A 16190-nucleotide genomic window follows, 5' to 3' on the forward strand; every position below is an offset into this window, starting at 1 on the left:
CTGTCTCTCCATCATGTGTTTACACGTCGGTAGAGTAAGTGACAGGGCTGTAATCGGAAGTCTACAACCATGTCATTTGGAAGACTGTTGTCTTTTCCTGGGAGCGTGGTGGTCAGCTGAGAAAAACAAGATTTACATCTCACAGGGAGGGGCAAAGGGTCAACCGTGCATTATCCCCTATTGGCTATGGTCAGGGATGGGCGTTAACGTGTAGACAAAAAGATGCAGACAACTTTTCACCCATGGGAGTACATTTTATATCAAACACCGGGGAATCGTATAACTTGAAAACATGCAAAATAAAACAAACATGTGCCATGCCATTTTATACGAGGGCCTGTGTCACAATATTCCTCCTATTGTCACAGTGTGTGCTGTTTCTTTGGGAGTCACCAGTGGTTATAAACTTAAAAGGCTTAGACCAGGTGTATGTGTGTGGTTATTACCGTTAATGGCGTCATTTGTCAGTCAACCTTTGTGTGAAACAAAATGCCACCTATAAACAAAAGATAGAGTAGATTAGGGTAAAAACGGTTTATAAAATGTCAATCTGTGGTCTTGGAAAAGGAATCAGGGTATTTCTTAGGTTATTTTGTGAACTCTATATTTTTGTTTTTCTCTGTGATTGCCTTTGATATTGGAGCAGTTTTCCACTTTCAATTGGAAATAAAAAAAAATTACAACCAGCGCATAATTAAAACTTCCTCTATAGAGTTTTTATTACAGCTTTATTTATTTCTTCACAATATTTACTGTTTATCCTTTCTAAAACTATGAAGAGGTTTTCCACCACAAGCCTTCTTTCACCTCCTGGAAAGAATTAAACAGAGAAGAACTCTATTTCTCACAGTGTTTGCCTAAACCTGGCCTTTTGGGTTAAGGATAGGGACATTGCTATATAAAGTGACCTTTTCATCTGCAGCCTATGAAGTATGCAGAAAAGACTTTGAACAGTAAAACCAAATCCATACAGACATTTGGTCTGTTACCATTATATCTGTTGAAATTAATAAACTGGCAACACCTTAGATAACACACACCCACAATTAAAATAGAAAAGGCTCTTTGAATTGATTAGTCATGGCCAAATTGGGATTCTGCTGGCAGATGGTATTAGTCACATTTCATGCTGTCTGAAGACAATCACAAAGCAATACATTTAAAAATAGTGTAATGTTCAAATGAATGCACAACAGTGCCTCATAAACAGCACATGCAGTGCTGTTTAGCATCTGGCATTTTAACAGCATGGTGGGAACATCAGGGACGATGTGAGAAATATTGAAAATTCATCATCAACTTCCAATACCACTTCCACTCACCCAAGGAACTCAAGAGTTGCTTAAATTCTTCATTGTGTGGAAATGTTATCTAAATATTTAAGACATTTTGGATGGAAAAAGCAGCTTTTGGTTAAAAAGCACAAAGAGTCAGATGCCCCAGCAGTGCCATGCCCTGTTTTTAGATGAATCCAGCCAGACAGACATGCTTAATCCTACACAGGTTCAAAGCTCCGCCAATGCACATGTGGCCTCAACCTGAATAGAGTTACAGGGAATAAAAGAAAAACACCCAAAGAACAAAAGAAGTCAGCAGAGATAGGGCTGTGAGTAATGTATTGATGTGTGTTGTGTCTCTGGGAATTTTTACCAACTATGTGTATGTCAGTGTGTATTTGCAATGGTAATATATTTCATATTTCTTTGTGGGGTGTAGGTGACCTCAGCAACCCTGCAGAGTGAAAACAGACTCACCTGTTGTCAATGACTGCTGACTAAGATTGGGCATCACCCCACGTTTATTCCCATGACTCACACAGCTACACAACCCCCCACGAGAGTCACCAAAGAGTTGCTCATCCACCAATGTAGGACGCTTACTAAGACCAAAATGTCGATGAGGAGGCATTCACACAGATTTAGAAACTATCAAAGCCAGACCTGCAAATGTGCATACAGACACACTTTACCCACTGCCTAGGACTTCTCACAAAGTAGCCACAAGGTATTTATATCCTAAACAAAAGCATGAGTCCAGCCCTATCCATCCATTAAATGCACCATGTGAGCTCAAAGTAGACACGAAAGCGCCACTAAAGCCTTTTATGATCATACTCACTGCAAGAATTCAGAAACGGTTATCGCAAATGTTTCAAAAGCACATGCATGTGCTAAGTGAGACCACAATATGGAAAGGTTCCCAGGTTCAAGGTTTGTGTCCCATTTAATTGTCCTTTGGAAATATCCTGCACCTCCACCAGGATATACAGTATACATACTGTTTTTGCTCTAGATAAGAGAACATACTAACAAGTGCAGAATTTTAAATCCCATAAAATCACAGCACAATGAAACAAGGAACAAGAAATTAGACAATAGTCTTTTTTTTAATTTTCTTTTTTTACAAGCTGAAATCATACAGAGACCGATCATGTATAAAAATAATGATCCTGTATGAAGAGTAAATCTCAGAAGAGTACAACGAAAGAGTAAATCATAAAAGGGGGTTCTGAAGTGGACTTAAGTCATACAAATACATTATCAGAAATACAAGCTAAACACTCACACAGAAAGACATAAGAAATATTTTTGTTCATGTTCGACAGTAGATTTTCAACATCTGCGCCGCATATTGTTCACATACCTAAGGTTCCATATGAATAATAGCCATGTTCTTAGTGGAAGGTAAAACAGTTTACACTAATAACTAATGTTTTTACATTAGTAAAATATGTTTTGTATGTAGTGTTTGGTGTATGATTTTTATACCACAACTTTGCACTTCTGTGTTTTTGAGAATGCATCTGAGTATACACACAGATGAACTTTGCACTTGCAACTTTTACGCATTAATCTTGTGCTCAAGGACCACCACAGCATGTTAGAGCGTGAAGGTAAACATTTCTCAATGAATTCGGCAGGGGAAAGCCCTGCTGGAGGGTGGCTGCATTGTGAAGGCCAAATAGTGCTATATTCAATCTAAACAGTCAACGTGAGAGCTGGGGGACTCTCAGAGTTCACGGTTCAGTGCGGAGACGTGGAACCCTGGCAAAAAATAAATAGATCAACAGGCTGCACACATTTTCTACTCAGCTGACATTATGAGAAGAATATTTGGATAACCACTATTCAGAAGTCTAATTACTCTTCTTTGTCTCACTTGTTGTAGATTTATGATTCTGCAAGGGAACACAGTCACTCTCATTATGAAATGAGCATGAACTATGAAACTCATATTTCATGTTGTGGAGAGACATTACGCCAACATCATGTTTTCCCACCACAGAATGATGTGACTTAATGCCTTTTTCACAGCAGACATTGTGACATACCATAGCAGGAAAAGCCCAGGTGTAACAAATAACATGAAGTATGGCTTTACTCCATTCAGGTGTGTCAGTGTCAGGGCCTTGGATCTGTGCGTGCTGGCTCACTGACATGGCTAACTGGTACCCCGTTTACACGTACATGGTTATTTTGAAAAACTGAGACATTTCCCTTTGTTTGTGCCCTTTGTTTACACGCAAACGGAGAATTTGCCTCTGAAAACGATTCTTTCTAAACACGCCGGCCAGAGCGGAGATTTTGAAAAACTTTGTTTGCACGTTTGCATGTAAACTGAGACAAATGGAGGTTTAGGCAGCCGAGGAAGTGAGGAAGAAGAGAGAGAGGAAGTGATTTGTTGCTGTTGTTGCTATTTTCGGGATTCTGATTGGATAACGTGGGCTTGAGCTTCTCGTTACACTGCCACCTACAGGTTTGGCATGCTCTTGACGGCATTGGCGGCATATACAGTATACACGGGTACGTGTAAACGAACACTTTTCTGAAAACTGACAGCTTTGCTCAATGTTATTTTTGAAAACGGAGAGGTTGAAATGTCCGTTTATGAAAATAGCCGGCCACGTGTAAACGTAGCATGGGTCCCAACAATGAAACACATCATTAATGTTATTAGTTCCATCTGCACTATGTCTATGACATCTCAAAATGTATGCAGCAAAAAAGGCCTATTGCATAAATTGAACATGCAATTTTCACCTTTTTGTAAGTGAATAGATTACAGTAGCCTAGCTATCGTAGCCTACTGAATTTCCATTTCCTTCATTCAGCTGGACAATGTGTTCATGTTAGCCGTTTCTTGTTGGGGGGTACTTTGTTTTGTTTTGCCCTGACAAATATGTAGCCCATTACATATTTTATATACATATATATTACATATCAGTCCCATTGATGTCTCAGCCAACACCAATAAGGCTGTGGAAGCAGATTCACATTGATAAAAAGTTAATTCAAAGATATAATATGTAATATTTCCTCATCACAATGTTTAAAATCAACTACAGGCCTACCTATGTATGTATATATTTTGTTGAGTTGTGTAATTAAATTATCCCAAATATTTCCAACAACGTTCAAACCCAGAGAAATCTGTCATTTTTTATGAAGGACATGGACCGTATCATATAACTTTTGACTGCTGTAGTTGCTTTAACTTCCGGCGAAACACGGGAAACACCAGATGATAGGACGTGGCTCATGCTAATGCTTGGTGGCTAATGCATACGGTAACGTTATAACGTTACAGCAACGTTCAACACGCTCATGAATTTATTTTTAGAATGATTGTTTTGACCACGGACGACAATGCTGGGCAAACCGGCGATTGAATTTGCCACATGATGTTAGCTATAGTAGCTAAATGGGTAGTCAACTCATCGAATGCTAAGTTAGCTAGCTAGCACAATACAAGTATCCTGGAAATAGCTAACCTAAATGGAATGCAGTTGTTTTTAAGGTCATCAATGATACCTGTGTTTTTACAGCTATGACATGCCAAAATATCTGAAGGGAAATAAGTCTATACCTAACCTATTTTTATATACTGGACAAATCTGAGAAGTTGACAACGATTCAGAGGTCTGGAACAAGGCTGAGATTACAGTAGGTAAGGCAACTAAAATAACCATTTTAGCTTAGGGTAAAGCTAAAATTATACTTGATTTTGTCTCATGTCCGCCCAGGTCTGAACAGATGTCACATGGCTGCCCAAATGTTTGACTGCATTTGTGCATGTGTGGACACGTCTGCCTACGCTGACACACGTTGTATTAACAGAACCATATATGTGTCCGCTGTCGGCCCTGCTGTCCACATCCATGTCATTTTAGAGTATATCAGAGCCTTAAGGATTAGGTCAGTGGTTATAACCTTACTGACTTACAGGGGCGTAGCACAAAATTCTGGGCCCTGTAGAAAGGCATTTTCTATTGGCCCCTCTACGCATCCACAGCTATTCATTCTAGCATCTTTTTGGGCCCTCCTCACATGAGGGCCCTGGGTACTCAGTCCCCTTTTTCCCCCCAGTCCGACGCCCCTGCTGACTTATAACTTATAACTTACAGCCAACCAATGCATACTTGGTCTATTAGTTGTGAACAGTTCAACCAAAGAGTGATGTTCCCTTCGACCCCTCAGATTTATCTTGTGGTTTGGAACCATGAACCAGTTTTAACTATTACGAAATACCTTTATTCACCTTCTTTTCTGTGATAAAATAAGAAGATTGAGATGTTTTAATTACAGCACATAAGTCCCCCTAAAACAACCCATTATTGTTTTTACATTTCTATTTGTGTACAGTTAAAGCAAATAAGATACATCATATTAATCAGTGAATTTCAGAGGTGTTACTAGGTGTATTTTTTTAAACCTTTTTTTGACAGAGGGCCAGGCTAGCTGTTTCCCCCTGCTCATCAAGCTAAGTGCCTCTCGACTCTAGCTCCATACTTACTGTACAGACATTCTTCAAAAAGCAACTCAAAAGGTGGTGTAGGCTCGGGTAATGATTCAATTTGGTAATGGTAAAATGAGGGAAACTTTTACTCCCATGCTGGCATCATTTCAAGTGTATTTAGTAAATCAGGATCATTAAAGAGAAAGGCACACCCATCACCCAGTGTGAACCCCAACACAATATTTCAACATGTGGCTGATACAGTAGCTATGTCTCTTTCACATAATTAATCTTGGCTCAGGTCCATGTCTCATCTCTAATGTGAGGTGATTCATTAAAAGGTATCAGATCTGTGTTAACACTGTCCCAAAAGACTGTCTGGTACTACTCTTTCCGTATGTATCTTTAATCAGGATCCAACAGTCATTACAGAAACAAACCAGATTCCAAAAAGGAAAACAGTGGTACAAAGACAGAGGAAAGAGATTAAAGCATTGATTGGGAAAATAAAGTATTGCCAACAGATGGATGGTTTTGTCACTTCCTCACTGGGTAAATAAACAACCACACCAGATGTCCCAACTTCTCTTTCACCCTGTCAGCTTTTCAGTCCCACCCTCCCTCTGTTCTCTCATCCAGAGCAGAAAGCAGAACCTGTATAATCGGTGCCTTTCCCAGTCACATACACCATCAAAAACAAATGTCCACTCGTCATCGCCACAAGCAATGATGAATCACACAAAACAACGTGCATATAAAGGCACATATCAAAAGGCACACACAAGCACATATGTTACAGACTTTCCCAACAAGTCTATCACATTAGTAACAAACATCTCACCCAAGCAAAGCCATATTTGTTTGACACATGAGGTTACTGTTAACCTTCAAATTAACCACCAGTGACTCGCCACTGTCTGGACAATTGCAGGCTTTTAATGGCCTGCAGGTTTTTCATCAGCATGTGCTAGCCATGACCTTTATGTTGCATTAGCACCCCATGTGGACCAATACAATCAGAGGCATGGACCACTGATGCCTTTCTTGACGTGTTACAATATTCTTTCTGGAAACCTTCACACATCTCATTATACCTTTAATTCGGACAGTCTGATGCCCTTGCCTTCCTACACATATTCACGCCACTGTACATCTGTTTCTGTGTGTTTCTGCTTATTGTGCAGAGCACAAACAGACGGAGGTCTAAAAGTTCAAGAACAGCGTTCGCTAATGTGCTCTGAGTTTTTATGTTCCTCTGGAGCTCCCGACACCTTTTAAGTGTCCATGACACTTCCCCTTGCCATATACATAAGCAAACAGACCTCACAGCACACATCCCTCAGCCCCCCCAAGGGCCCTGGCTGCATCTTGTGAGCTTTTGGGCTCTCCGTCCAGATAATACAAACCATCAAAACTCTCTAGTCCACAAACCCAGACTCCAGCCCTCTGGCTATGCTTTGGTTAACCTCTCTATCACGCTCAAGTCTCTGGGACCTGCTGTTGTCCAGACACAAACACACAACCCACACAGCAAAAATCGTAAACATAGAGTAAAAACCAGACTGCAGTATTGCTCCAGCCAGGCGCACACCAGAACAAAAATACTGATGTTGTCTATTCGTCACCGGTTAGTCCCTCAATGTCCATCTCTGTAGTTATGATTCCCCAAGACATAAGTAGACAACCTAGCATCTTATAATGTGTGTTTTACCGCTTTACACTACAGCTCCTGAACAGCTGAGCTCTCCAAATGAGCCAGAGAATCATGGCAGAGATCTTATGTCAGACAAATGGCAAAACAGATTAATCTGTGAGGGCGCATGAGAATGAAAAGTTATTTCCTGAACAAAAAACACATACACACTAAAAACATTATAGTTATCTAGTGCCAAAGAAAATATTTGCCCAAGAAGTTTAAACATGCTAACCAGAAAGTGGGTCTGAAAGTAACTTTTCTATGAATAAGCACCAGTTTGGCTGGAATGCGTAATTTCTAAACACACAGGACTTTATCTGTCATTCTCTCCAAGTCTCTGAGTCACAACAGGCAGTAAAGTCTCTACAGTGAGGGAAACACATGTCGAGCGAAAGGTTAAACCCAAGATAGCTCTTATATAATTACACACAAAGCCCCATAGAAAGGCATAAAGTATTCATACACAAAAACACATTACACATGCAATATTCATGCTATAAAACAGATGTGCATTCAGCTATCAGATGTGGTTTTGAGAAATCATTTTCCTCGTCTGTAAAGCATGTGGTGCTACGTTTGAAAGCCCTACAAAAACCTGCATGAAGTCGGTCTGACAGCTCCCAGAAAACAAAGGACTTTTCAGAACAAGAGGGAGGAGAGTCAATACTGATTGGCAGTCGGCCTAGGGCATAGTCATCATGCTATCTGCTGAGAGGGCCGAAGCCCTTAGTCGTTAAATGTTTTGTTGTGGTTGTTTGAAAGTCACGTCCTGTTGGGCAGCTGTCTCGCCAGTTTCACCACTCACATCATAACCAAACCGCACCAATCCCTATTTGAATATCTACAGGGAAGTCGATAATCATTCCAAAACAGATCGTCTCTAGCGCATACGAAATGTAGCCAGTTGTGGCATGCTTCACTGGCCTCTCCACAGCTCTCTCTTTCAGGAGTTTATTCCTGTTTCTCATTCTTAAATATCCTGTGTGACCTTTGATACTCCCTGCTCTCTTTTATTTCCACCGCTTCATCAGCTGTGTTGATTAGCCGTTCCACAACAGGGCTGTTAGAGAGTCTAGACTACTGTAGACTGAGGTGGGAGTGCATACACACCCCACAACCACACTCACACTAATGTGTAATCTCTGAGTGTGTTGTGCCCCGAGCAGCTACACTGGGCGAGTTTTGTCTGGGTGGCTGTGGTATTCCACCACTGTGTGTCATTACAAAGCTAATAGCACTCTGCACACCCTCAGTGTCCCAGCATAAGTATTTGTATACATACACACATGCATGCAAATACACCTCAAACCACAAGCATGCATTTACATTAGAGCTCATCCAGCTTGCCAGTCTGAGGAAAGCTTTGAACTGCCTGACCTTGTACTACCATGCAGGCACAACAGCACACACGTATTGCTATACTCGTGAGGACTCTTTTTGACACAATCCATTTTCTAGCCCTCAATCGTAACCCTTACTCTCAAAACTAGGGCTGCAACAGTTTTTTGTTCATTGTCGTTTAATCTGTCGATTATTTTCTCAACTAATCGATTAGTTGTTATGTTATGTAAAATGTCCGAAAATCTGTCTTGTCCACAGCTCAAAGATATTCAGTTTACTGTCATAGAGAAGCAAATAAAACAGAAAATATTCACATTTAAGAAGCTGGAGTCAGAGACATTTTCCTTTTTTGCTTAGAAATTACTCAAACCGATTATCAAAAAATAATCTAAATCAAAAAATTGGTGATTCATTTATAGTTGACAACTAATCGGATAATTGATTCATCTTTTCGGCTCTACTCTCAAGACCTAAATATGGTCCTCACAGACACAAATGTACGAAAGAACTCACAAACAAACACCATCTCAAATTATTCAAATGAATGTGACCCTGGAGACCCTGAACCACTATTACTCAGGCACAGCAATGTTATCTGAAATTCATGAAGTGCTCCTTGTTAGCACCCTATCAACACCTCACTTATGGGCCCAGTGAGAAGAAAACTCCCACCCCCCCGGGCTTTGAGCAGACGATCAGTGAATACAGACCATTAGAGACCTTAATTTATTACCTTTAGGGCTAAGCAGAGGGCACAATGTGATACGATGGTAAAGGGAAGCATGAGAAGTGAAAATGAGCCATGGCTGCTCGCTGAAGTATGGGATTTGGGTTGTAGGACGCTGTCATTATCAAACAGAAACACTCTAATGCATGTGAGCTCACAACACACACACACACACACACACACACACACACACACACACACACACACACACAGAGTACACATGTAATCATGTGCACTCACAGACCATGAGGAACAGTCCCGTCTTTATCCCTGTCTTTGGCAACAGTCACTTCCTCAGGATACGGACCAGTTTTGTTTAACTTCAAACACTGCCTCTCCCTGGTTCCTGCCCTGTCCTGTTCCCTCCTCTCTACCCCACTGTCTCACTTTCTGTCTGTCTCTTAGTACCCCCCCACTGTTTGTTCAATGTCCTTCTCATTTTCCCAGGAACACAAACTACAACAGAAAAAAAAATTAAGAAAGGAAAGAGTGACAAGAGGAGGAAACCACAGAGCTTTCTAATCTGCAGGAGATGGTCAGAGAGAGGGCCTGAGCTACCGTTCCCTACTGCTGACTTCCGCCTAGTCAAACCAACACCAGCCATAACTTATATCCTTACCCCAATACTAACCACAGACTCAACCCCAAATTACCATCTGCCAAGCATGACAATCTTGCAAGCCCACCCACAACTCCAGCAATGCCGCTACCTCAAAGCGGGACGAAAACCGACAACTACCACCTCTGCCACATTCAGCACACTGTAATCAACCGGACAATTATTGTGTGTATGTGTGTGTGTTTCTGTGTGTATCCATGTATGCATGGTAGCGCATGTGAGGGCGTGCATGTTCATCTAAGAAACTAAAGGAATAAAAATAGCTGATGAGCAGGTGTGTGTGCACAAGAGAGAGAGAGAGAGAGAGAGAGAGACAGGACAAGCTGCTTTTTGGCACACAAATCCTCTCAATCTTTGCCAAAACATAGAGTCTTCTCCCCGCAGCACCTGATAGCATCGCTGCCTCTGGATACACTATCGAACACACTCAGGTGGTGCGGCAGAAGCTACATGATCTTATCTTCCTTTGTTGGCGTTTGCCAAATTTGTTATGAAGCGGCAACAGGTATGTACTGTAATAAATTAAGAAGAGGAACTGAGCTGGAAAACACTCAAATCCCACATTCATCACCCCGCTGTAGTGTGTCTATATAGAATGAGAGCAGAGTTGAAGCTGTTTGTATTGCCTTGCCACTGTGCGTCATGCCAGGCTGTAATTAAGATGATTTAAGGACTGTTAAATACTGAATCAGTCTGTCTGAGCATAATGCTAGCATGTGGTCGGTCACAGAAGGAAAAGCCAGTCGTCTTGACAGTGCATCTGAGTGGATTAATCTATCGCGGTCTCATAATTGTTGTCATTAGTGATGTCGTCATTGTCACTGTCCCCCCCTTACCCTCCAGGACAACAGCTTGGCAGCAGATTGGCTGAGATGTAGAGTAGCTAGTACTAGTATTCCTGGAACTGAGAGCAGAGTGTTCAGCCTTTATTGTTTTTTTTCCCTTTGCTTCCAGCTGAACATATCCTGTTCGATTAAAGCGGGTGATTCATTCACTTCACTGAACTCAATGTTTATCTTTTGAGTCATTTTAATATACAAAGTTAAAATGGTACTGCAGCACTGGAATTTACTGTAACACAGACCCCAGTTCAGGATGCTATAGGCAGCATATTTTGAGACATTTTTAGGAAATTATATTTTAGTGGAAGATGTAGTTGGAGAAAGTAAAATGATGCCATGAAACACACCATGATATATACAAATCAACACCAAAACAGTGTTATAAGCAGGTATATGAGCAAAGGATTTATTTCTTATGTCCCAGCTTCCACTAGGCCTTTTTCACAGAAGACTGTGAGACAAAAGTGATAAAATAAATAATGGTTTGTATTCCATTTAGTTCAGGGTCCAGGTAGTGTACATGCTGGCTTACTGTCACAGCTTACTGGAATACTTGGTTTCCCAAATTGTGTGAGGTGGGGCCAGTTGAGTCATTCATAGGATTTTCTAAAATGCACCACACAAATATATTCACAGTACAGAGTTCACATTTCTGTCTCTCCATAGCAGTCTTTCACATTTTGGGAGATAATTACGCTTTTGGGGAATAGTGCTCCACTTTTTCTACTTACTGACACACAGTACTTCCCAGAGTCAGAGTTAGGGAAACCTACCTCCTCCAACACAGAGGGTTTAATGTTGCCAAGTATGATTTTAAACAGTTTGCACCAACATGGCACTGGACATTTGTATACAAACAGGAAGTGGAATGGGTGTTTAACAAAAGCTCTTTGTTAACAGTAAATCCATTCCCTGTCCATTACACCATCAAACTCAATGCCGAAACATAAATAATTCAAATTATTTATGAAACAAATCTATCCCTTGACTCTAAGTTCAGCGACCTGTGAGGCCTTCACAGCCCCGTCTCAGAGGCCCAAAGCTCTGGAGGGGTTGAGCTGACAACTGCAGTCTTGGTGATTAGGGCCCTTGTAAAACCAGGGGGACCTGTCTGCACTATATAAAAGACATCACTAGGATCTCAGTAACACTGGGACTGATCCCCTCAAAAATAACAACCATGACCTCCTGCCTCCTAACATGGGATCTCACCACCTACGCATGGCACTCTCGAAGGATCACGTTAGTAAGAAGGCCTTGATCTGTTGATGTGTGTGTGTGTGTGTGTGTGTGTTATTTTACCTCTGTCCAAAAAAAATTGTGCAACCAACAGTATTTTCCTCCAACAGGTCTGGACTATTTCAGAATAAGCCAAATGTTTCTGTTAAATTCAATAGCATTCAAAAAGAGAATGCAAGTAAACTGTATGGCTTTTCTACAAAACCTTTCTCGGTTTGATAATTGTTCATAACCTTTCCAGGCCTGGAAAATACAATTTTAAAATGACATGACTTTTCTTTAATTTTCCAGGGGTGTGGAAGCCCTGGTAGTGCATTCAGGTCTGGGTATATTTCTTATTCAGTCAGGCAGAGTGGCTGATTTGTGTGTCTTGGCTCTACACCCAGTAAAATGGAGATGTAAAATGAGTAGAGACAGCAGGCTACCTGTTATCACTTTAAATATTTTCTTTCCACATACCCAGCGTTGAACTTCAACAAATGACTGCAAATTAAATTAAATACAGCTAATGTAATTTAAACCAATCTCTCTTCAGAGATGATCTTCATGTAGTTCACCAGTCGAGGAGCGGTCAAAGCTCTATACTGTTACGTTCGTTGATTATGATAATATGACCCACTTTTCTACTGACAATAATTAAAACATAAAGACATGTGATTGATTGATGCATAATGGATTTCATACTTCTTGAAAAAGTCCTGTCATTGTTCCAGACATGTGCTGAACACATTTTGCACTTCTCTTTAGATTTTAACACAACTGGCTTTAAGTAAGATGTCACAAATTTTAACAGATCACAGTGTACTTTTGCGCCTTAGTTAGTTAGTTCTTGGCAACTTTCCTGCTGCACACTGCTGGAAAATTTGGAAAGCCAATAACTTGTGTATATTAGTTCAAGAAATGTATACAAAATAGGGTCAACACTTAGAAAATGGAATCATTTTTGTACTTAACCATAGCCATTTCATGCTGCCATCTGAAGCAACACAACCACATTTGAAGCGCTTTGGGTTTACATGTAATGAAAGATGCTATATAAATAAAATTGACATTGACATATTGTCAAACAATCCCGAACAGGTAGCGTCCTGCACAGAGGAATCAACTGGAAAACCTTTGCCAACACAAACAGCAGCCCACACCATGAAGTAATACCACCACTTGAACGCAAAGACTGGCAAAATAGTCACCAGTATACAGTATAGGATCCAACATCACCTCAGACTCCTCAGAGTCTCACTCACCATGTGATATGAACAGTGGTATAGGGCCCTATTCATATGAAGAACTAAACCACAGAGCATTCGATTGGTGATGACAACACGACAACCAACCAGAGCAAAGGATCCTTCAGGGTTATACACTATGTTTTATAAGAGAAGAGTCTCTGGCACAGTTAGTGATTCCTGCTAATAAAAAAAAACATCAAGGGGCCTTCCTGTTTTGTCTTCACGCTGCTGTAAGAGCTGACAATCATTCAGGCCTGAAACATTCTTCAGAGTGTTTTCTTTACATAGGCAATAAAGGCTGAAACCTGACCTCTGCACAGAACCATGAATGTGCCTCTCCAAGGGCTTCAATAAGGATGTAAAACATAAGCCATAAATTGGAAATGTTGTTCATCTGGGCTCTGCATGTGTCAAAGATCAGCACTGGTAGTGGACTATCAGCTTCCAAAGCATTGAGGAATATAATGTGGCAAGCATGAAACTAAATGTTGATTGAACATGTGGATTGGCCACACCCGAAGACACTTTGACATTTAAGAACCAAAACCTTGCAAAGCCAAAATTAACCTAAATCTAATGGTCCAATGTTTGCCTGATTGCTTTAATTTAACAGTTTATTTAATTTTAGGTTCTGCATGAGTTGACAAAAGGGCCTTTCCAAGTTTCTCAAAGAGCCCCTTGTCTGCTGCTGTATTGTTTGATCAGTTTAAATGGGACCATATTTTGATTTTAGATTCTCAATCTCTAATCATTTCTTTATTTACTAAAACATTTTCCTAGGAGCTCATTGAAATATTTGGAAAGATGCTAAATTGGCTTAAGTATTGAAATGGTATTAAAAACCTATTTGCAAAAACACTTCTCTAACACTTTACTTCTTTCTAGGGATCAACCGATTTTTGGATTTTTTTAGTGCCAATGCCAATACAGATTTTTTTTTCATCAGCCTTAGCCAATGACCGATACGGGCTGCCGATTTTCTTGAGCCGATATTTGGAGCCGTTACTGCTTTTGCTCCCTCAATTTACATCATAAAAATGTAAACCCTGCCACACTGGATTTGTTTTTGGAATCTGCTCTGCCATTTCTTTAAAAATAATAAACAAAAACACAGATCAGTGTCACTTCTGCAATCATCTTACATTCATATCACCCAAATTATGTGTGCAATGTGCATCATATGGATGGGTGCACTGCATAAGGTTGACTGTGCAAGCGTAAAAGGCTTTCATCAACATCTACAACACAGCCTTGATGATGCATTGCTCGCTGACATATTATAAGACAGATATAATCAGGTCATCACAAAATGTCCTTTGTCAACACATTTAAAAAATTTAACAAAACAATAAACCTGAAAAGTAGCCATTGAAATAAAGTGCTTGATTTGTAATTTAAGACTGCCATGGTGCTAGTGGGGCAGGGGCGGTGCATGGTCTGCACGTGAATAGCAGCGTCTCCAGCAACACAGAGCTGCCTGTGGAAGCCTGTCTGTAAATAATGCCGGGAAAAAACTATCGGCAAACGCAGCAGTCGCGTATCGGCCGATGCTGATATACGTAAAAAACGCAAATATCGGCCCGATATATCGGCCGGCCGATAAAATCGTTCTATCACTACTTCTTTTTAAAACATCAGATGGAATATAGATGTATTGTTTGATGCATTTTAAAATATAAAATTCATTAAACAGTTAAAAGTGTTAACGTTCTGAAGGATGGAACAATGCTTGGCAGCACAATATGCAAAGGGATTATGAGTTTTTTTCATTTTTTTTTCATTGGGACTTTAAAGCTCTATAAAAATGCGTCAATGTAGCATGATAACAAGTTGACAGCCACAAAATGCCCAAACATTTACACCCAAGTAGTCATTGAGCATCTCACAAAAACCTTAACAATCAGCCCTCAGAGCTGAAAAAAACCTTCCAAAGCTCAACAGTTAAAACTAACAATAACAATGAATCTCTAGAAATATCAACAGAAACATATTACTTTCTGACAGGTCTAAATCTAAAAACACACTAACACCAACACCCAACGTCAAACCACTGAGAGACAAATGAAGAACTACAACAAAGCTCACACTCATTCACACATGCAACAGAGGGGGAGAGGAGTGCCAAAATAAGTAACAGCTAAACTAAGCAGCTAAATGGACTGTAGCTCATTTAAATCTATCCACAGTCAACTTTATTCATGTGCTTTCAAATGAGCACAGATATAATGTCTAAATGTATGTCATAATTAAACAGGGGGGCAGAGTTTAAACTTCTTTGGGATTCTTTGAACAAATAAAACAAGGTAAATCATAGTGACTCATAAAGGTGGTTTTAGGGCAGACCATCTCTCTTCTCTTCACCAACATATTTACTGTTTTCAGAACTGCAAATCCAACTGTGCCAAGGTCATGGGTGAGGGCCCGGCATCTGATTTGGATGTGCTGACATTCGCTGACTTTCCCTGACCCGCTTCTTTGTTTCCCTCACTCACCGACTCTATCTTTTCCTTACCCATTTTCACTCAGTTGTTCAATTACTGCTCCCATCAACCCCATCAGTCTTCCCCTCAGTCAAATACTTTGCTGTGGGAAAAGTTAATTGCACACAAAATAGTAGTTCATGTAAAATACAGCTTAAAGGCAGAATAAGAAAGACAAGGAGGCCTTGTTGAAGGCTGTGCAGAATCAGTGGAACTTGTTACATGCATGCACGCACATAAACATGCACACATACCGTATGTTCGTGTACACAAAGTAATAC

The 16190-nt window shown here is 40.4% G+C and overlaps 1 long non-coding RNA gene across 1 annotated transcript in view; it reads right to left on the reverse strand.

Moving 5' to 3' along the window:
* Window positions 1–428: 428 nt before the first annotated feature.
* The window catches only part of LOC114560622 (uncharacterized), a 124318-nt gene continuing 108556 nt past the window's right edge, over window positions 429–16190 (reverse strand). The window contains exon 4 of the long non-coding RNA XR_003693210.1: window positions 429–496. This is a non-coding gene — a long non-coding RNA (uncharacterized LOC114560622). The remainder of the gene's footprint in view (window positions 497–16190) is intronic.

This window comes from Perca flavescens, chromosome 8 (genome assembly GCF_004354835.1).
Source record: "Perca flavescens isolate YP-PL-M2 chromosome 8, PFLA_1.0, whole genome shotgun sequence".
NCBI classification, from domain to species: domain Eukaryota; kingdom Metazoa; phylum Chordata; class Actinopteri; order Perciformes; family Percidae; genus Perca; species Perca flavescens.